Source organism: Halichoerus grypus, chromosome 8, assembly GCF_964656455.1.
Source record: "Halichoerus grypus chromosome 8, mHalGry1.hap1.1, whole genome shotgun sequence".
NCBI lineage: Eukaryota > Metazoa > Chordata > Mammalia > Carnivora > Phocidae > Halichoerus > Halichoerus grypus.
This window is the reverse complement of record NC_135719.1, coordinates 95793177-95815525: the sequence shown is the minus strand read 5'-3', so window position 1 is coordinate 95815525 and position 22349 is coordinate 95793177. Positions and strand designations below refer to the sequence as shown.

General features: G+C 36.3%; 2 long non-coding RNA genes across 2 annotated transcripts in view; one reads left to right on the top strand and one right to left on the bottom strand.

The window, feature by feature from the left end:
• Positions 1 to 1151, top strand: part of LOC118534834 (uncharacterized) — a 149079-nt gene extending 147928 nt beyond the window's left edge. The window contains exon 3 of the long non-coding RNA XR_013450175.1: positions 1017 to 1151. This is a non-coding gene — a long non-coding RNA (uncharacterized LOC118534834). The remainder of the gene's footprint in view (positions 1 to 1016) is intronic.
• The window catches only part of LOC118522646 (uncharacterized), a 1210141-nt gene that overhangs the window by 639901 nt on the left and 547891 nt on the right, over positions 1 to 22349 (bottom strand). The window lies entirely within an intron of this gene.

Here is a 22349-nt window from a genome sequence, read left to right as displayed (position 1 = left end):
TTTTCTGTGTTTTGTTCAAGGGTAACTCAATACCACTGTAAATTAGAACTATTAAAAACATTACAATAAAGATTTGGGTTTTAAAAGGGAAAAAAAATTTTTTTCAGAACCAGAGGCACCACTTGAATAAATTATTTAATATGTATTGAAAGAGCATAGAGTTTCTTCACAAAAAATGGTCGGCATGACAGAAGCATTCCACCTGAAGGGAAGCAAAACTGTCTGCAAGTACTTGAAGAGTAATTTCAAGGGGCCTCTGCTGCTATTTCCTAGACAGATAAAGCTCACAGTTAAAGGAAAATGGTTTAACCTATAACTTAGATTTTTTAAATGCCAGATACAAAGATGAAAGATATATACCTGGTATAAAGGTGATGAAATTTTTATTGAAAAAAATCATAACATTTCTATTCTAGAGGCTCTTAAAGGGAAAACAACCACCTGTTTTGGGAATTGAAGGTAAAACTCTCCTTACCTGCATAAAGATGAATTGGATGACACTTTATGTCAGAGTGGTTGGTCTTCTGCACCAAAGAAATGGGGTACAGAAAAAAATTAAAGGACTAAACAAAGCTTACAGAGAATGCTAATTAATGTATGGGGATTTATGGGAATGGTGTGAGACACAGAACATTTTCATTTCAATTTAAGTTGATACTGTCAAAGAGGAGAGACCTCAGATATTACACATGACCAAATACAATGAACACAGTTTTCACTTAAACACATTCTTTATTAAATGTGTGACAAATTTTCTTACTTTAATAATTTAGATGACCTCTAACTGGTTACTCCTTCATAATTGTTCACAGCAACGGCATAACCTCCTGAGAAAACGAATGAGTATCTAGATGGCTGCATGTGTTTAAAAATATCTTGCCAATAAAATGACAAGTCCATCGTGTATTTAGCTTTTAATTTCAGCTGAAATTGTTCCTTATATAATTCCACTGATCGTCATGATAATTTGAAAGGCAGACATTTCCTTGTGACAGTCCAACTCTAATATCTCATAGGACCTGCTCGGGGCTAACCTACTTATTGTACATGGGATGCTTATGCTCCGTGAACTCCTCCAAGTGCTGTTGTTCACTTTGGGTGACATCCATGAAGACTTTCTTCAACAAAATGAGAGTTAGATTACTCCAGCATCTTTCAGGTGAGTGGACACCCTTCTACCTGTCTACCAGAATTCTGTTTGTTTGTTTATTTGGCAATTTAGATATGCATCTAAAATATATTTGGCATTGGCTAGGTGTCAAATCTAACCTGTGAGTGATTACATACTAAAAAAGACAGAAAATATCTGGTAAAATGATCAATTAATAACATTTGAAAAATTACACTATTTCCAATATATCTATCGGGCTTAAGCACTCTTGACAGTAATCACAATTCAAACAACTTGGATCGAAAATCTTTTTAATTATCCAGAAAAAAGTTAAAACATTACAAATATCAATCTAAAGATGCCTTTTACACAGAGCTGCAAGAATTTTTAGGTCTCTCCTCTCCTCCTGCCATCATAAAGTTGCCAATTTTACAGTTGGTGACTTTTGAATGTAATGTTGAATCTCAATTTGTGTCTGCCCACAATAAGAGTGTACCACAGGGTAGCCTGATAAAAAAATCCTTGGTGGCTCATATTCTTTCCTTTTTAACTCTTATTACATCGTTTGCTACTAATAGTCTTGGTTTCTTAGTCTATTTTTCTCTGAATTATGCTTGTATCTCATTAAGAAGCAGCTGGGAGCCTATGGTTAACGAAATGGACTATTATACCAGCAGAACAAAGTCTTGTCTCTCAGAAATGCTTATTTTAGCTCTAGAATATGGCAAATAAATGCTACAGATATTCGGACCTTATATAAAGTTTAATATAGACTGAAGAGGCTATTTAAATCTGTTTTCTTTAATGAAGTATATCACTGATATCAAACTTAACACCAACTGTAAATTCTACTTACTGCTTTTTTAGCTTCTCAACAAATATTTCCTTTCCAAGAAGCACATAGACTTAACTCTAAGCCAAGAGAAACAACAAGCAAAAGCATACATGTAAAATGAAGAGGATTAGGAACAATATCAGAGGAAACAAAAATACATTCACTAGAGATGTTCAACAGGAGAGACTGATGTTAAGTTGTTGATGATAACAACACTCTAAGCTCTTCTCATTCTATGTGCAGTTAATTAGACCAAAGGAGTATGACAGGCCATAAACACCGAGAAAAGCTGAAGCCCTCTTTTCTTTTTTTAAGAAATATCAAAAAGTCAGTCAAAGGATGGTGAGAATAGAGAGAAAAGATCATCATTGTTTCAATCAAGAAGTTATTATGAGAAAAAAACTGTTCTGAAAAAAATATTAATTGCATATAAAATAACTATATTTCTCATGTATGTGGATTACATAGCCTGCTACTCTGGTTTCTTTTCTTCTTTTTAGTTGCTCTGTTTTATTCATGAGACCAGGCCTTGTCTTCCCAATTAGATTGTAAGTTTGTTGAGGGCTGGCAGAACCAATTATAGATTTGAGCTTACTTTCATTTGTCCCAAGATGTAGTAAAGGAGATGCTTAAGTAATATTTTTGAATGAAAAAATATTCTGCATATTATATAGTAAATCTTTTTAAAATTGACTGTTCTGTGTACAGGCCGAGTAACAACTACCAGGTAAGCCAGCTTCTACAAATCCCTGAACAAGAGGGATTAGATTAGATTAATTTATACTAGCATGTCCTGGTCTATATTTTTCTTTCTTTCTTTTTTTTTTTTTTTTAGTTTCTATTAAAGTTCCAGTTAGTTAACATACAGAGTAATATTCATTTCAGGTGTAGAATTTAGTGATTCAACACTTTAATGTAACACCCAGTGCTCATCACAAGTGCCCTCCTTAATCCCCATCATCCATTTAACCCCCGCACCCACCTCCCCTCTGGTAACCATCAGTTTGTTCTCTATAGTTAAGAGTCTGTTTCTTGGTTTCTGTTCTATACTTCCATAACTAGTTTTTTCAAAACATACCATTGTCAAAAATCATATTTAAAAATTATTTCCAATTATTTGCTGCAAAAGCAAAGAGCTCTGAACAAACCCAGTATTTATAACTGCTATAAATTTGCTCAGGAAAGAATGGCATGTCTTTTTCCATCACTGCAAAGACAACCCTTGTGTACCCTTATAACCTCATGTCCTAAACAAAGCACAGAGATGCTCCAACAAGTGGCTGGGTTGTAAGAGCACCAGCATTTTTCATAAGAGGTGCTATTTCTAGATTGCCAACCAATTACCACATATAGTATCTTACATGGCATAATTGAGGTTTCTAAATAATAAATTATTTTATATATTGCTTGCTTCATGGAAATTCATTCTGCTGAATATTTATAATCTTCCTGACCTAAAAATACCATAATTTATACGTCAGATGATAGCATTCACAAAGTTAGCCTCCTTCCTCTCACTCTCTTCCATTAGATTATAAATAAAAATATAAGGGAAAAGAAACCAAAAATCAGGAATCTCAACACTAATCCTTAGCAAGATTATTTCAAACAAATGTTTTTTTTTTCTAATTTTTGCTCTTTCTCTTGAAATGCAGTATCAGATCTGAAAGGCCTTGCTTTTCTGCCCTTTCCTGCCTAAATTCCTCTAAAATATCTCATATTTTTCTATTTTCCCATCATCAACACATATATGTTCTATCAGAACTGATTTCTATAGTTTTGTGCTTTAGGCAGTAGGCAGTACCATATCCCCAGTGATACATACAATAATGCAAAGTGTTAATCATGGGGGCAGAACCCAGGGCATTGCAAATTTGGCATTTCCAAAAAGGTCCAGATGCAGTGTGTAGACATTCTCTCTTCACTCATTAGCATTCCATCATCATAGCTCGTGAATGAACAGCAGTATAGTTTTCCAAAACTCACTTCATAAAAAAGGCAAATTTTCTCAGACACAGCAATTAAGTGAGACTACATTTGCACATAAACCTAATGTACTAATTGGCATGTTCATTTGGATCTCCAAATAGCATCTACACCTGTTTCTCAGTGTGTGAAACAAATAATTATCTCTGCCTCTAACTCATTTTAATGAATTTGATGAGAAGACAACTCAAAGTAATTCATTTTCTTTGGCAAGTTCTAGATTATCAAAGCACTGACTTTCATTAAACACATCAGGTGTTTTGATTTTTAAAAAGGTCTTCAATGTAACTAAAATTTCACTGCCTTCTAAATGAGGGAGGAGGAAATGGATAGAGGAGCAACAGAAAGAAGGAGATAATATTTTACATAAAGAGAGGACTTCCAAAACCATGTCAAAAAGCTTTCTGAGAAAATGGATGTGAATTTACTGCCTGAATGAGTCTGACCCCATCCATCACCTTCCAATGAATGATAGATCGTTCAATACAGTATGTTTGCTCTTTCTATGTCCCTATATTTGACACTTTAAGGAGACAGAAAAACAATGAAACCCTTCAAAGACTAACCTTTTACTACAGCAATTGCTTCTGAAATATATGTGAGTGACAGAAAAAAAGCTTAGAAGACTATTTCTGAAAAATATGTGGCATTTTAGAAGGAAACAAGATCACGAGGTATTTCACTTCAGATAAATTCTAAATCATTGCTACATCTATACAACACACTGAATTAAATAACACAAATTACATTTTAAAATTTGTTTACAGCATAATACCCTCCAGAGAAAGACATGTATCATATGATCTCACTGATATGAGGAATTCTTAATCTCAGGAAACAAACTGAGGGTTGCTGGAGTGGTGGGGGGGTGGGAGGGATGGGGTGGCTGGGTGATAGACATTGGGGAGGGTATGCGCTATGGTGAGTGCTGTGAATTGTGTAAGACTGTTGAATCATAGATCTGTACCTCTGAAACAAATAATACATTATATGTTAAAAAAAAAAAAAGAAGAAGATAGCAGGAAGGGAAAAATGAAGGGGGGGAAATCAGAGGGGGAGACAAACCATGAGAGACTATGGACTCTGAGAAACAAACTGAGGGTTCTAGAGGGGAGGGGGGTGGGAGGATGGGTTAGCCTGGTGATGGGTATTAAAGAGGGCATGTACTGAATGGAGCACTGGGTGTTATACGGAAAACAATGAATCAATGGAACACTACATCAAAAACTAATGATGTAATATATGGTGATTAACATAACATAATAAAATACAATAAAATAAATTTAAAAAATAAAAATAAATAAAGTTTGTTTACAGGAGGCATCCATTAAAAATGGCCTATGGGAAGTTACTCTTTATTTTATGGTATCAGTGAGATGGTCAAATAAATATCAATGAAATTATATAAAATCACTGGGGTTGGCATAAAAATTTTTTTGATACAATGGTGGCTTTATAAATATACTTAGTACTATTAGAATTTGGCCTTTAATACTTTTAACTCTGCAGTTGAGTTTCTATAATAACAGATGTTTCCAATGGTACTTTTCTTAGTATTTGAATTTCCTTCAGATTTTACGCTGTGTTTTATGCATGTTTTGCTCATTTTTTTTCTTTTTTTTTTAAATGAAGTACCTGAGGACTCCCATATGGTAGTAAAATACAAGTAGAATGTCATATCATATTACTCTTTGCTGAAGATCGAACAGATTCCAACAGAAATGCAGTGTAAAATTGTATTTAAAAATCCAATGCTTAAAATCACCGTCTTAGTTTGAATTCCCCTGTTAGGAAAACCTGACACAAGGACTGAGATGGAGATGATATATTTGGGAAATAATCTCAGGAAGTTAGATTGAAAGAGTGGAGAAAGTGAGACAGAAAAGCAAGAAAACTGAAGTGTATTTTATTAAGCTGGTTACCTCTGTGGACAGCTGGGTCTTAATCCCCCACAGGCCCTCTGAGGAATCATGTAGAAGTTGTCTCAGAAACATCCCTCTGAATGAGAGCGGACTGGGGCCTTTATGTACTAGACTACCCTCATCCATTAGGTGAGGGCTATTCCAGGGGGTGTTATAACCCCCACAAACTCACCCAAGCTGAGAAAATCCCCGTGGTTTCAGGGACAACTCTGAGACAGTAAAGCATGAGTGTTTGAAGTGCGCTATTGGACGACTGCACCCAGCTACATACAGGCTGAAATCAGAGGTGGCCAAGGGATGCGATGCAGAGCTCAAAGGGCATCTGCTGCAACCATTAAACCCCTTGTGCCTCCTTTTATGAGTATTTGAGAGGCACTAGCAAAGAGATATGGGATAAAGATGTAACGAGCTTTGAAATCAGACCTGTATTTGAAAGCAGTGCCTACCTGATTAGACGATCAGCATTGGGAAATTTCATGACTCTGCCTACAGGATGATAGTAGCTATCTTCTCAGGCTATGGTCAGGATTAAATGAATTAAGGTATAAGAAACATCTGACATATTGCAAGTGTCTGTGAGTGTTAGTTACTATTAGCTTGTGCCACCTATAGTGATAACATCACACTCATTTCATATGATTTTTATTCACTGAAGCTATTATGGACGTTTTCTGATGTCAGGATGTTTTCTTTGCTCAGCTCCGTCATTTTGTGTGTGTAGATGCACGTTACCACTATGCTAGAAAAAGTACATTCCATCACAGCTTGCTTGTTACCAAACTATAAGGCTTGTTAAGTTTCAGTGTAACTATTAAATACTCAGAAAAGATTTCCTTAACTCACTAGACTAGGTTATCCTTCCTTTGTAACTCTTCAGGTATTTGTTACTAATTATATGTAGTTATGCTAAACTGTAAGCTCTATGATGAAGAGAAATGTCCATCTTGTTTTCCAGGGCTATCAATTAATATATTTTGAATTGCACTAATATATCTTAATCACATACTAGGGGAAGTCAATAAAGTTTTTACCCCTCACTTTTATCTGAATGCAGAGATCATGTGAAATCTTGACTACTAAGAACACATTATATTATACACACTGGCAATACAAACTTTGTATTTTGGCAACGATCTTTGTTGCCAAAAATAGATCTAAGTGCGATTTTTACTTTGACTTTAGAGCACACAGTTGAAAGTAAGCCTGAGGTGATCCTTATTATTCTTCTACAAGCATGTCTACCTTATCACAGAGCCACCACCCTCCTCTAGTGAGTGAGAAAAAGCAGTCACATGCCCAAATATAGGTGAGGAAGGGATACTGAGTGTAAATTTCTGACCTCAGTTCTCTGGAATGATCTGTTGCCAACACCCCCAAATGAACCAGAACATATGGGACACACCCCCTGGACCCTGTTCTTTTCTGCTTAGATGATGGAATGGGTACAACTGCAGATTGCTTTACTCAGGGGCTCATTTTCAGAAAAGAAAAAAAATCATATGTCTTAATCTTTCATCTAAACTTCCTGAGGAGTCCCTAAAGCCAGACTTTTTTTGCATTAATTTCTACATGGAAACAAAAGAGCAAACTCTAATGTTGTCCTCCCCCTAGGTCCCTCTTCTCCTATCATTCAAATCACATTAGGAGTGCCTGGGTGCTTCAGTCAGTTAAGCATCTGCCTTCAGCTCAGGTCATGATCCCAGGATCCTGGGAATGAGCCCATGTCAGGCTCCCTGCTCAGTGGGGAGTCTGCTTCTCCCTCTCCCCACCCCCTGCTCATGCTCTCTCTCTCATATAAATAAATAAAATCTTTTTTAAAAAAATCACATTAACTTTTGCTCATGTTGTTCTCTTTAGTATTTTTTCTAGATTTTCTGACTTGGTTTCCAGTCCTAACTTGGGTTCATCTCTTTATTCAATTGCTGGTATTTATCAAATATTAAGTATGGTTTGATTCCATTTTCAGTCCTGAACCCTTTCCTGAATTGCATCACAGCATCTGACAGTTCTAGCTTTCTTTACACCTGGACTCATTTGAGCACTCACCTTGCTGACATTGGATTTTTCTTTTATGTTCCCTACCAGCTCTTAAAAATGATAACCTCAGCTTAAACCTTTCACTCTCTATTGATCCATAATTGGTAAAATTCCTGGCATATTCCTGTCAGGATCCACCCCTGTCAAAACCACGTCTGACTTCTCTTATGTAGATTTATCAAAAGGGCACTTGATGTGAAATTACAGTGACTGGGCTGTCAGCATTACTAATCCTCTCCCAATTACATCCATGCAATTATCTTTATTTGCTGCTCGTATGGGTTGGATAAGTGTTCACTACATAGAATTATAGTGGTATTGAAGGGAAGCATCCTGGTGGGTGTCCAATAAATGCTTTGCTGATTAAACTTTGAGACTGTCATTTTGCTCCAGGGATTAGCATGAAACAAACTATTTTGTATATAATGGGTACTCAATAAATATTTGTTGAATTAAATCAAGTGTTTTCTACATGTTCAGCTTTAGACAAGTCTAAAGTACAATACATGGTGGCATCATTTGGCATTTGATTTGGAGCCAGCCCTTCTGTAGCCTGTAACTTTTATGTAGGCTAAAATCACACTCACTCTATTTTGGAATTTGGACAATCACAAGGTTGGAGATGACTCTGAAATCAACCAGCTTCTCACACAGCTGCTGTACCGTCTTGTGCAATATTTTCAGATACAAAGAATATTCCAGATACAGAGAATATTTCATAGGGAGAAAAAACAGCCTCTGCCAAACAATGTAATGAGAATGCGGATAGTCCCAAACAGGATTAACAGAAAAATGTTTCATATTTGCCAAATATTTTGATCACAGTGGCTGAAAATACCTACAATCATTGGCAAAGTGACTGCAGTAGTTTCAAACTACTGGAATCCATAGGGGAACTACTCTGGTATAAAGTAGCTTCTCAGAATAATTCACCTTAAGGCAGCACTTGACGATCCTGTGAACAATCAGCTGATAGGTCTTCCTAAAGGGAAATAAATGTTGAATGTACCAATGAAATACATGACTCAGGAATAGGTATGAATGTTAAGGCTTTGTGCCATAAAATGATGGTTCTTGCTGGTTTATTGTCACAACACGTGGTGTCAACCCATGAAGAACATTATCTAAAGCCAGGGTCTTTGTCATTGACACCGTTTCCCCAGAACCATATGTCCCATCAAGATTTGCTGTTTGTGGAGCCACCCCTAAAAAATATTTAGACGTAAAGGTGCCAAAGAAAAAATAAGCAAATATAAGAAAGTTCTGTAAACAAAAACTTTTAGAGAATATGGGCTTCTGTATCTACTCCTTGGTGAATCACAACACATATTAAAGGCTGGGGGAAATCCTATAATAAAGAAATAATTTTAGCTTTATTTCACCTAATAGGTCCTTCGTTTCTTTTTACATAACCTTATCAATACCCTATGAACAAAATTTTCTTTATACACTTGGAGAGATGCTTCTCTGGAATGCAATCCACAAATGAAGAGGATCTCTAGAACGTTTCGTTATTCTCCCCTTTTGACATGAAAAATACTAAAAGGCCTTTTATGCCCAAGACTGCCTTTATTACATGCTTCAGGATTTGTAAACATCTGGTTTAATTGAGTAATCCATTATGGACTCCTCTCTGATTGTAACTTCTGTAGCAACTAAAGTGCTACTTTCTTGCTGAGCATAAACTCCCAAGGATTCTCTGACTTGGGTTTTCCAATTAAAGATTCTGTCCTGTCAAGTCTTTTTTATCTGGAGTTCTCCCTCAAGGAAAGAACAACCTTTACTTCTATGCCTCAGAATAAAATTTATTACTGGCATTTAGCCAATATATTCACTTAGTTTCACAGTTATTTTAATGAATATTATTCAAATTCTTACCAGTTATAGTCAATAGACTATACACTCAGAATATGAAAATGATCATAACACAGACCCTGACCTAAGAGAATTCATATTGTAAAGAGTAAAGAAGAATGCTAAACAACTAAGTACAATTCCATCAGGATTATGATATTTTATAGGTCATTGCAAAATACTATGGTAACACATTAATATTATTAATTCCAGTTTAAAGGACTTGGGAACAGTCCAAGAGGTTGATAAACAAAAAATGACTATGTATTCCCCAGGTCAAAAATTCATTCCTTTTTGATGAATATTCATTTATAAATATTTATTGAACACCTACCTTATGCCAGGCATCCTTCTAGGCATTGGGGGGAGGGGCACAATAAACAAGAGACATATCTGCCTCATGGAGCTTATTTTCTAGTAATAAATATAGATTATACATGAAAAAATAAAAATAAAGCACATACTCATTTAGAAAATGATAATTACTAAAAATTAAGGCAAGAAAAGTAATCTGAAGAATCTGTGGCAGAATACAAGGGGGAAATTATAGTAGGAAAGGCAAGAGAAATCCTCACTAAGGTAACTTTTGCATAAAGTCCTGAAGGAAGTGAGGAAACAGCCCTGGGAATATCTGAACACGGTCACTCCAGGCAGTAGGAACTGTGAGGGCTGAGACTACAAGCTGTACGACTTCCTAGCATGTCTGAGGAAGTGAAGAGACCAGCATGGCTGCAGCAGCAAAGGAGAGGAAGAGAGTAAAGGGAAATGAGGTCAAGAACTAAGGGGGTCAGATCAAGAAGGCCTTTTGGTGACAATAATGACTTTGGCTCTTACTTAAGATGACGTTCCACGCAGGGGTGCTAAGCAGAGAAGTGCCATGATCTGACTTACACATAACCAAATGTTAAATATAGCACTTGAATCACCATATTGGGAGTAGACTGAAAGACAGTAAGAGTAAAATAAGAGAGATGACTTAGGGGGTTATTAAAATAATATAAATGAAAGTTGATGGCAGCTCGGTTCACAATGATACAGTGGGATGGGAAGAAACATTTGGAGTCTTGAGTATATTTTGAAGGATTTACTTACAAATATAGAAACTGAATGAAAGAGATAAGTCAAAATTACTTCAAGTTCTTTGAACTGAGTTACTTGAAAAATGGAGCTGCCATCAACTGAGTTACAGAAGGCCTAGGATGGATCAGTTTTCTTAGAAGAGGGAATTTTTCTTCAAGTGTTATGGTCCCTTATTTGCCTGCACCCCTTCCAAGACCTGGGGGAGGTCCTAAAAATATGTTCACATGTTCAAATCTTTCTGTGAAATTTGCTGAAGTAAAATATTTTAACTAAGATCAGCTGACTACTATTTCTCTTTACCTTGTCTTCCCCTCCATCATAATTCTCCTCCTACTTGATGGCACTGGAACGCCTCTGGGTACTTTTGGGATCCAACTTAAGATCATTTAAATTGAGAATATGATTAGGTTGAGTCTAATGGCATATATATGTATATATATATATATTTATATATATGTATAGTTAAGTTATTGCTAGCCACTCTCCTATATGCCAACTACTGATGTGATGATTCACCTGGCATCGTGACATAAAGGTGAGAACTGGGGAGTGCAAATGAACATATTCTATAGCATCTAGGAATAAATCTATGGATAAGAGAGGATAAAAAGGATTGAAATGTACTGAACCAGAATTTAGTTGTGGAAAATTCTTCTACTAATAATACATATAAGACTGTTGGTGCAAGATTCTACATTTATTGTCAGCTAGTCAAAACAGAAGTTTTCTTCTACCTACACTCAATAAAGCAGTTTATACAATTATGATCACAATAAATATTTTGTGAGAATCATACAAAATAAAATTTATCAGAATTTCTGTATCTGTAGAAGTACTACAAAGAGGGAGTATTCTATGTGTGAGGTCACATATTTGATGCATTACAGTATATGAGTTCATATCTTAGTATATCTGTTGCATCTTGTTCTTATGAAAACTGCAATTCCTTGAAATTATTTACAAAAATGCCACCTCGAAACTGAAATGGCCTAAAAAATATATACTCCAATGATAAACCTCCTGTATAAATATATTCATCACTAAATCAATGGTTGTTATATTGAATAGACTCTGGTATTTTTTTATAATCCAATTCATGAAGAGACGTGAAGTCATATTGACATATGGGAAATATATTTATCAGTTGACACAAAATAGTGACACTAACCCAAAAAAATCCCCATAATATATAGCTATAATGAATCAATGACAAGCTGATTAATGACCATGAACAATTCAAATAGTATTTGAGATTGGAAAATACAAGGGAAAACTCTAGTGCCCTGCAATCTTACAATTCAGATAAGAAAACACTCGAAAAAGCTTTTGCCAACTTATAATAATTCTAAAACTCTACATGACATTTCCAATTACAAGTTGTGAGACATAAACATTTCTAACATATCAAAATAAGAACAAAAAACAATCATTGATGTTAGAGGAATAACCAAATTATCTTTTTCTTCTCTCCAATATAATTGATATCATAAAATTATTGGAATATGATGGGATAATTGCAGGGTAGGTTACCAAGTTGTGGGGGAGAAAAGTATTACAGGGGTTTTTTAGGCAGTTTATTAACAAAAATAGCATGTTAATTTTCTGGATTTTTAGAAGTTTAAGGTATTTGTCAGTTTTTAAAATTTGTAATTTATTAATATTTCTTTTCTCGTTCATCTATCATGAGGATTATGACAGAAAACGTCTAGAGTGATTTGAACAGACTATTGTAAGAAATATGGATACTGATGACTCTGTTGTTGAAAACTCAGAATGAAGTAAGGAGCATGGTACATGAAAACTAAATTGCTCAGAGGATATATGAACCATCATGAATAAACTGTTAGAAATATGGACACAGAAGGTACTTCCAGTGAGGGCTCAGGATGAAATGAGAAACATGTTTCTAGAAACTAGAGAAAGGTGATCCTTTGTTATATAGTGGCAGAAAGCTTAGTGGAACTCTGCCCTGCAGTTATGTGGAAAAGAAAATTTGTGAGTTTTGAACCTGGATATTGAGCTGAGGAGATTTCTAAACAAGTGTTAGATGATCTTCTTGAGGCTTATAGTAAAAATATGAGAATTTAAGAGGAAAAAAATGTTAAATGAATAGGAACCAGAACTTCAGGATTTGAGAAATTTTCAGACTATCCAGATCCCAAAAAATGCTAAAATTAAGAGATTCACAGTTAGGAAGCATGCTCTAGACAAACAAAACAAAACAAAACACACCCAGGAATGTAGCTCTACAAACTTTTGCCTCAGAAAGATCAAGGGGTCAAAGTATTCAGTTACATGAAAAGCTCTTTGAACAGACTAAAAGTGTGGATCACAGATCTCATTTAAACCAGGAAAGGATCTAGGAAGCTTAAGGGCATTTTCCCTCAGCTATCTCAGCAAAAGTCAAAAATAAGAATGGGATTATCTAGGAAAGAGCTATGGACAATCCTCCTGCTAATGACATAAATCACAGTGACATATACAGGAGACTCTCAAGGTTCTTAAGTACTTTATACAAGCAGAGACACCACCAGCTTGGACCAAAAGGAACATCCCAAATAAAAGAAGGCCATAGCTGTGCACCACCAACCCTCCCTTCCAAATACTACTGGCAGGAAACAAGCTGATAAAACCATCAGCTGTAAACACTTGCTGCCTTTTATGAGAAAAAGAAGAATGACTCAGAGCGGAGAGCCTAGAGCCTAGAGGGTAGAGCCACAAGCTATAAAGGATTATCCCCAGGTCTTGAAATCTAATACAGTTTTCCAGGTTGAGTTTCAAAATTTCTTGGGACTGGTGATTCCTTTCTCCTTCCATTTTATCCATTTTTCAACCAGGATGTCTATAAGTATTATCTTACATCTGTCCCATCACATATTATGGAAGCAGATCATTTGCTCTTTAGTTTCACATGCCCATAGATGGGGAGAAAATATGCCAAAGACAGATTATCAAAGCCTCATGTATACCTAATCTGGATGATATAGATAATGATATTTGAGATTTTTCAGCTGATAAGATTTAGGTAAGACTTTGGACTTAGAGCTGATGCTGTAATGCATCAAGACATTTGGAGGATTTGGGATGTGGGATGAATTGTTTGTATTTTTTATGTGGGAAGAATGTGAATCATTTGAAGCCAAAGAGTGGACTGTAGTAGGTAGAATAATGGTCCCTCAAGATGTCCATTGCCTAATGTCTGGAGCTTGTGAATATGTTAACTTATATGGCAAAAGGGACTTTACAGATGTGCTTAAGAATATAGACTTTGATATGGGGAGATTATCCTGTATTATATGTATATATAATTGCATAGTCCTAATAGTGAAGAACCTTTCCTGGCTGTGGTCAAAGAGAAACACAATGATGGAAGATGGCTCAGAATGGGGACACATGACAAGAACTTGACCTGCCATTACTGGCTTTGAAAATGGGTAAAGGGAACCATAAGCCAAAGAATTCTGTGGCCTTGTAGAAGTTGAGAATGACCTTTAGTTTATAGCCAGCCCAACAACAGGGACCTCAGTCCTACAACCACAAGGGATTGAATCCTCCCAGCAATTCAAACGAGCAAGGAAATGGTTCATTCCTCAGAGCTTCAAGAAAGGAGGAGAATGCTGTTAACATCTTTATTTTAGTGCAGTGATAGCTGGATCAGACCTCTGACCAACAGAACTGTAATTAAAAAAAAAGTTGGTTAAACCATTAAGTTTGTGGTAATTTGTTATGTCAATAACATAAAACTAATACAGGTGTTATTGAAAACTGAACTTGCTACTTATAAAAATAACATGAAATTCAGTGTGGTTGAGGCACAGAGTATTTAAGCTAGAGTGGCAGGCAAAATAATGAAGCTACCAAGAAGGGTGGGCCAGATTATGCATACCTTTTCATCTAATGGGATTCTTAGTTCTATGAAATGGGGACCAATGATAGACCAACTATAAAAGGAAACGTTTTGGAAAATGAGCAGAAACTGAAGCAGTTCTAGAAGGCCAAAAGCAATAATTATCCAGAACAATGCTTCCACCATCATTTGGCAAACTGCTGCTGAGTCCACAAATGCACAGATTTTAACCAGCACTTTGATTTTGCCTCAGCTGCTACAAATTCAGTTCCAGACATAAATGTTCTGAAAAGCAAGTCCATATCAAGTGCATATATTCTTTCTACAAGGAAGTTGATGGAGTTCCTCTGACTTCTACAATGAAAGACAGGGATTTCCCTATTGTAAACATTATACTTAAGAGAGGAGGAAAATAGGAAGGAGGAATTGTCACTGAAAATGACAAATGATCAAGTTTTGTATGTGTCACAAGACTCTTAGTAGACTTTAAGTATAAAAGACCAAGGCTAATTTACCAGACATATAAGGTAACTTAGGAATGCACAATAGCAGATCATATCCAATTGCCAGTATGTTCTGATGAATAAAAGAAACCATAGAAAGAGAAATGCACTTTTTTTTTAAGGATTTTATTTATTTATTTGACAGAGAGAGACACAGCCAGAGAGGGAACACAAGCAGGGGGAGTGGGAGAGGGAGAAGCAGGCTTTCCGTGGAGCAGGGAGCCCGATGTGGGGCTCCATCCCAGGACCCTGGGATCATGACTGGAGCCGAAGGCAGACACTTAATGACTGAGCCACCCAGGCGCCCTGAGAAATGCAGTTTTTAAAAAAAACTCAATCCCAAACAAAAATCAATGTTATTTTCTATTTGGTAAAACCTATAAGTTCTCAGAACCATGTGATCTGCAGCTTTCAAAGTGAGTAGGGCAGGTAAATATCTAATTGAACATGACCAGTGACTCAGCAAAAGAATTCACAAGTGTGAGAAAGACCACCACATGTACCCTCATTGTTGTATACCAAAATCAATGTCACTAAACAGTCTGAGTAGTCTGGAAATTTGGACACAAAGAAACTTCTGTACCATCCTCTGTTGGGAAAGGGAAAGAAAGGGTTTCCTTTAAGTAGTGACATCTAAAAGCTATCATTTCCTTGGCATGTACTACATTCAGGTACATTCTACTAATTGTTTGACATGTTGCCCTCATAAGAACTCTATGAAGTGGGCATTATAGTACCCCTTTTACAAATAGAGATTCTGAAATACAGAACTTGAGAATTTGCTGAAGTTATGAAGATAGTAAGGGACAAGGGACAGGTCAAGACTGAATATTGGTTACGGTAGGAAAGAAACATACAATGTCCCAAAGAAGAACTTATATATTATCTCTCTCTCTTCTCCATTAAGCAGGAAGAACACTGGAAAAATTATGAAAAGCAACACTTTCACAACTCTAGAAATTAAACAAAAGATTGCAATAATTCCAGGGCCACTGATTCAAGAAAAATGGCTGACTCTCAGCAAAAACAGTGTTCTTTGTGGCATGTGACTTGTCACAACAAAGGGATCCTCCATAAGATTAACATTTGACAATAAGAAAATAGAAAACTTGAACAACATCAGAAACCAACTAGAATTAAAGCACATCTACTCAAGAGCAGCAGACTACACATTCTTTTCAAGTGTACATGGAACATTCTCTAGGATAGACCATATGTTAGTTCATAAAATAAGACCCAAGAAATTTCAAAGGACTGAAATCATATAAAGTATCTTTTTTTTCCTTAAGATTTTATTTATTTATTTGAGAGAATGAGATAGAGAGAACATGAGTGGAGGGAGGGGCAGAGGGAGAAGCAGACTCCCCACTGATCAGAGAGCTTGACAGGGGGCTCATGACCTAAACCAAAGGCAGATGCTTAACCGACTGGGCCACCCAGCCACCCTTAAAGTATCTTTTCTGACAACAGTTTAATTATAAATTAATAACAGAAGGAAGTTGTTGAATTCACAAATATTTGGAAATTAACACACATAGATAACCAATAGATCAAAGAAGAAATCACAAAGGAAATTAGATAATACTTTACTATGAATAAAAACAAAAACAACACTTAAAACTTATGGTATTCAAAATCCCTTTCACAAAGGTGGCACCAAAGGCAAAGAAGGAAGCCCCTGCCCCTCCCAAAGCCAAAGCCAAAACAAAGCCTTTGAAAGCCAAGAAAGCGGTGCTGAAAGGCATCCACAGTCACACACACACACACACACACACACAAAATCTGCATGTCACCTACCTTCCCATGGCCCAAGACACTGCCTCTCTGAAGGCGACCCAAATATCTTCGAAAGAGCGCCTCCAGGAGAAACAAGCTTGACCACTATGCCATCATCAAGTTCCCACTGCATATCGAGTCAGCCATGAAGAAAGTGGAAGACAATGACACAGTTGTGTTCATTGTGGATGTCAAGGCCAACAGGCACCAGATCAAAGAGGCTGTGAAGAAGCTCTATGACACTCACGTGGCCAAGGTCAACACCCTGATCAGGCCCGATGGAGGGAAGAAGGCATAGGTTCGATTGGCTTCTGACTATGATGCTTTGGTTGTTGCCAATAAAATTGAGATCCTCTAAACTGAGTCTAGCTGGCTAAATCTAAATATAAATTTTTTCATCATAAAAACAACAACAACAAAAACATGGTATTCAGCTGAAGTATTTCCTAAAGGGGAATTATAGCTGTAAATCTCTACCTTAAAAAAAAAAAATGAAATATCTCAAATCATTAACCTAAACTTCTACCTTAAGAACTAAAAAAAGAAAAACAGACTACATTCATATCAAGCAAAATGAAAGAAATAATAAAGATCAGAATGTAGGTAGAAAAACAGTAGAGAAATTGAATGAAGACAAAAGGGTTTTTTAAAAAGATCACCAAAATTAATCAGGTTTCAGCTTGACTGACCAAGAAAATTTTTAAGAGAGAGAGAGAAAGGAGGAGGCAGGAAAGAGACTCAATTTATTAAATCAGGAATGAAAGAGGGGCATCACAGCAACTTCTTCCTAGAAACATCGCCAAAGGCAAGGGAAGCAAGGGCAAAAATGAACTATTGGGACCTCATCAAGATAAAAAGCTTTTGCACAGCATAGGAAACAGTCAACAAAACCAAAAGACAACTGACAGAATGGGAGAAGGTATGTGCAAATGACATATCAGATAAAGGGCTAGTATCCAAAATCTATAAAGAACTCATCAAACTCAACACCCAAAGAACAAATGATCCAATCAAGAAATGGACAGAAGACATGCACAGACATTTTTCCAAAGAAGACATCCAAATGGCTAACAGACACATGAAAAAGTGCTCAACATCGCTTGGCATCAGGGAAATCCAAATCAAAACCTCAATGAGATACCACCTCACACCAGTCAGAATGACTAAAATTAACAAGTCAGGAAATGACAGATGTTGGTGGGAATGCGGAGAAAGGGGAACCCTCCTACACAGTTGGTGGGAATGCAGGCTGGGGCAGCCACTCTGGAAAACAGTATGGAGGTTCTTCAAAAAGTTGAAAATAGAGCTACCATACGACCCAGCAATTGCACTACTGGGTATTTACCCCAAAGATACAAATGTAGGGATCCAAAGGGGTACGTGCACCCCGATGTTTATAGCAGCAATGTCCACAATAGCCAAACTATGGAAAGAGGAAGATGTCCATGGACAGATGAATGGATAAAGAAGATGTGGTATATATATACAATGGAATATTATGCAGCCATCAAAAGGAATGAGATCTTGCCATTTGCAACGACATGGATGGAACCAGAGGGTATTATGCTGAGTGAAATAAGTCAATCAGAGAAAGACATGTATCATATGACCTCACTGATATGAGGAATTCTTAATCTCAGGAAACAAACTGAGGGTTGCTGGAGTGGTGGCGGGTGGGAGGGATGGGGTGGTTGGGTGGTAGACATTGGGGAGGGTGTGCTATGGTGAGCGCTGTGAATTGTGTAAGACTGTTGAATCACAGACCTGTACCTCTGAAAAAAATAATACATTATATGTTAAAAAAAAAAAGAAGAAGAAGAAGAAGATAGCAGGAAGGGAAGAATGAAGGGGGGAAAATTGGAGGGGGAGACGAACCATGAGAGACTATGAACTCTCAGAAACAAACTGAGGGTTCTAGAGGGGAGGGGGGTGGGGGGATGGGTTAGCCTGGTGATGGGTATTAAAGAGGGCACGTACTGCATGGAGCACTGGGTGTTATACGCAAACAATGAATCATGGAACATTACATCAAAAACTAATGATGTAATGTATGGTGATTAACATAATAAAAAAAAGAAAGGGGGCATCATCACCAACCTTAAAAATATAAAAACAATAATGAGAAAAATATGTGAAGAAATGTATGCCAACAAATTAGATAATCTAGATCAAATGTACAAACTTCTAGAAAGACAAAAATTACCCAAACAGATGCAGAAAGAAATAGAAAATCTAAACAGACCTATAACATTTAAAGAAATTGAATAAGTAAGTTTTAAATCTGGTAGGCAGAATTATGTCCGTGTCTTAAACCCTGCAACCTGTAAATATGTTGCCTTACATGGAAAAAAGAGACTTTGCATGTATGATTAAATTAAGGAACTTGAGACAGGGAGATTATTTCCCCAGTCAGTGTTCTAATCTAGTTATGTAGGTCTTTAAATGCAGAGAACCATTTCTGGCTGGAGTCAAGCCAAGATGTGACTATGGAAGAATGATCAGAGAGGTCCAACTTTGCTAGTTTTGAAGATGGATGAAGAGAGCCAGCAGCCAAGGAATGCAGCTGCCCTCTAGGAGCTGGAAAAGGCAAGAAATGCATTCTGGACTTCCAGAAACTCTAGGGGGGAAGAAAAAAGAAGCACTGCCAATATCTTGATGTTAGCTCTGCAAAACCTGTGCTGGATTTCTAATATACAGAACTGTAAGATAATAAATTTGTGTTTTTTAAACCACTAAGTTTGTGTTTATAGCAGCAAAAGAACATTAGCACAGAAACTTCCCACAATAAAATCCAACACCCAGATGGCTTCACTGGTGAATTCTATCAAAAATTTAAACCAGTGCTACCTAAAGTCTTCCAAAAAATAGAAAAGGTAACATTTCCTAACTTATTTTGTAGTTAGTGTTATGACACCAAAACTAGACAAAATCTTCACAGGAAAACTACAGACCAATATTCCTTATGAATATAAATGCAAAAGGCTCAACAAAATAATAGCAAACTGAATCCAGCAACATATAAAAAGGATTATTTACCATGACTAAGTGGAATTTTTTGCTTGGAGTGTAAGATTGATTTAATACATGAATATCAATCAATATAACCACCAAATTAACAGAATAAAGGACAATATAGCAGAAAAAGCATTTGACAAAATCCAACACCCTTTCATTATAAAAACACTCAAAAAATATGACAGTAGAAAAAAATTCCTCACTCTGTTATCTATGAAAAACCCACAGCTAATATTATATTTAACGGTGAGGATGAATTCTTTCTTTTTATGCTTAGGAAGAAGGCAAGATGTCCACTCTTACCTGGAGATTCTAGTCACAGCAACTAGGCAAAAGAGAAATAAAAGGCATTCAAATTGGAAAAGAAGAAGCAAAACTATTTATATTCACAGATGACGTGATGTTGTTCATAGAAAATCTTGAAGAATAAATAAAAATAATCCCAGAATTAATGAACTTAACAAAGTTGCAGGATAGGAGATCCATATACAAAAATCAATCTATTTCTATCCTCTAACAATGAATAAGAAATGCAATTAAGAAAACAATTCCATTCATATGAGCAGCAAAATAATTCAATACTTAAAATTACATTTAATTAAAGATGTATAAGATGTATATACCAACACTTACAAAATATTGTTGAATGTAATTAAATAAGACCTAAGTAAATTAAAAACCACCCTGTGTTTAGATGGACTGGAAGATTTAATATTGTTAAAGTGAAAACCATCCTATGTTCAGACGGATTGGAAGACTTAATATTTTTAAGATGGAATACATTTTTGTATTTCATACAATTCCATTCAAACAAAGTTGATAACAGAAGAAATTGATATTTTTATATAAAAATACCTTCCAAAATTGACTCTGGTCAAGTTTTAACTGAACAATGACAACAGAAAATATAGAAAGTAGTTAAAGAGCTCCCCCAGGTAAAAGTATCAGGTCCATATGGCTTTATAGTAACTTACTGTTAAAAATGCTTTTATGTAAGATGCTAATTGTTCTAGAGCATAGAAAAAGAAAAAAATATTCAAATTTCCTTTTTGAAATGAATGTAATAGTTCTCAAACCCTGACAATGAAAAGTACAGAAATGCTCACCTTAAGAATATTTGTAATAATACAAATATACATATACACATACACACACATACCTTATCTCAACATCTAGCATCTTTTTTTTTAAGATTTTATTTATTTATTTGAAAAAGAGAGAGTGGGTGAGAGAGAGAGCATGAGCAAGGGGAGGGGGAGAAGCAGACTCCCCTGCTGAGCAGGGAGCCTGACTCAGGGCTCGATCCCAGAACTCTGGGATCATGACCTGAGCCGAAGGTACTCGCTCAACCGACTGAGCCACCCAGGCACCCCTCAACATCTAGCATCTTAATGAGAAAGTCTGAAGTCAGGAAAAAAGAAAGGCTGCCCAATATCTCCACTAATGTTAAACATTTGTTGAAGGTATCCACAAGTACAATCAGAGGAAAGAAAGGATGAGAGACTTTACAATTGCAATGCAGAAAGCAAAATAATAATATTTTGCAACAGTAAGATACTTCAACCTTACAATTGTATATTTTCATGTTACTACAAATAGTTGGAGTATTTAACAAATGGCAAGCTATAAATAAACATGCAGAACTCAAAAAACTTCATACATATAAAAATGTCTGGGATGCCTGGGTGGCTCAGTCGGTTAAGCGGTTGCCTTTGGCTCAGGTCATGATCCCAGGGTCCTGGGATCGAGTCCCGCACTGCGCTCCTTGCTCAGCAAAGAGCCTGTTTCTCCCTCTGCCTGCCAATCCCCCTGTTTGTGCAGTCTCTCTCTCTCTCTCTGACAAATAAGTAAAATCTTTAAAAAAAATGTCAGAAGATATCATAGGAGACTCCATTTACCATACTGAAATAGGTGAATAAATTGGCACTCCATTTTCTGAGATAGTAAGATAACATCATAAAGATAGTAAGACAACATCATAAACATCATAAAGCCCACTATTATGGGCTTAAGTGGGTCCCCCCAAAAGATATGTTAAAGTCCTAACACCTGGAACCTGTGAATGAATGTGGCCTTATTTGAAAATAGAGTTGTTGGAGATAAGAGTCTTTAGGGTGGGTCCTAATCCAGTATGACTGGTGTCCTGAGAAGACAGGGACATACAGGAAGAAGACAGACATGTGATGACAGGCAGAGATTGAAGTGATGAGTCCAACAAAGCCAAAGAACACCAAGGATTGCAAAGTTTCTGGCAAACACCAGAAACTAGGACGAGGCAAGGAAGGATCTTCCATTAGAGACTTTAAGAAGGAAGTATAGACCGACCTACACCTTGATTTTTGGATTTCTAGCTTCCAGAACTATGATATAATAAATAAGTCAT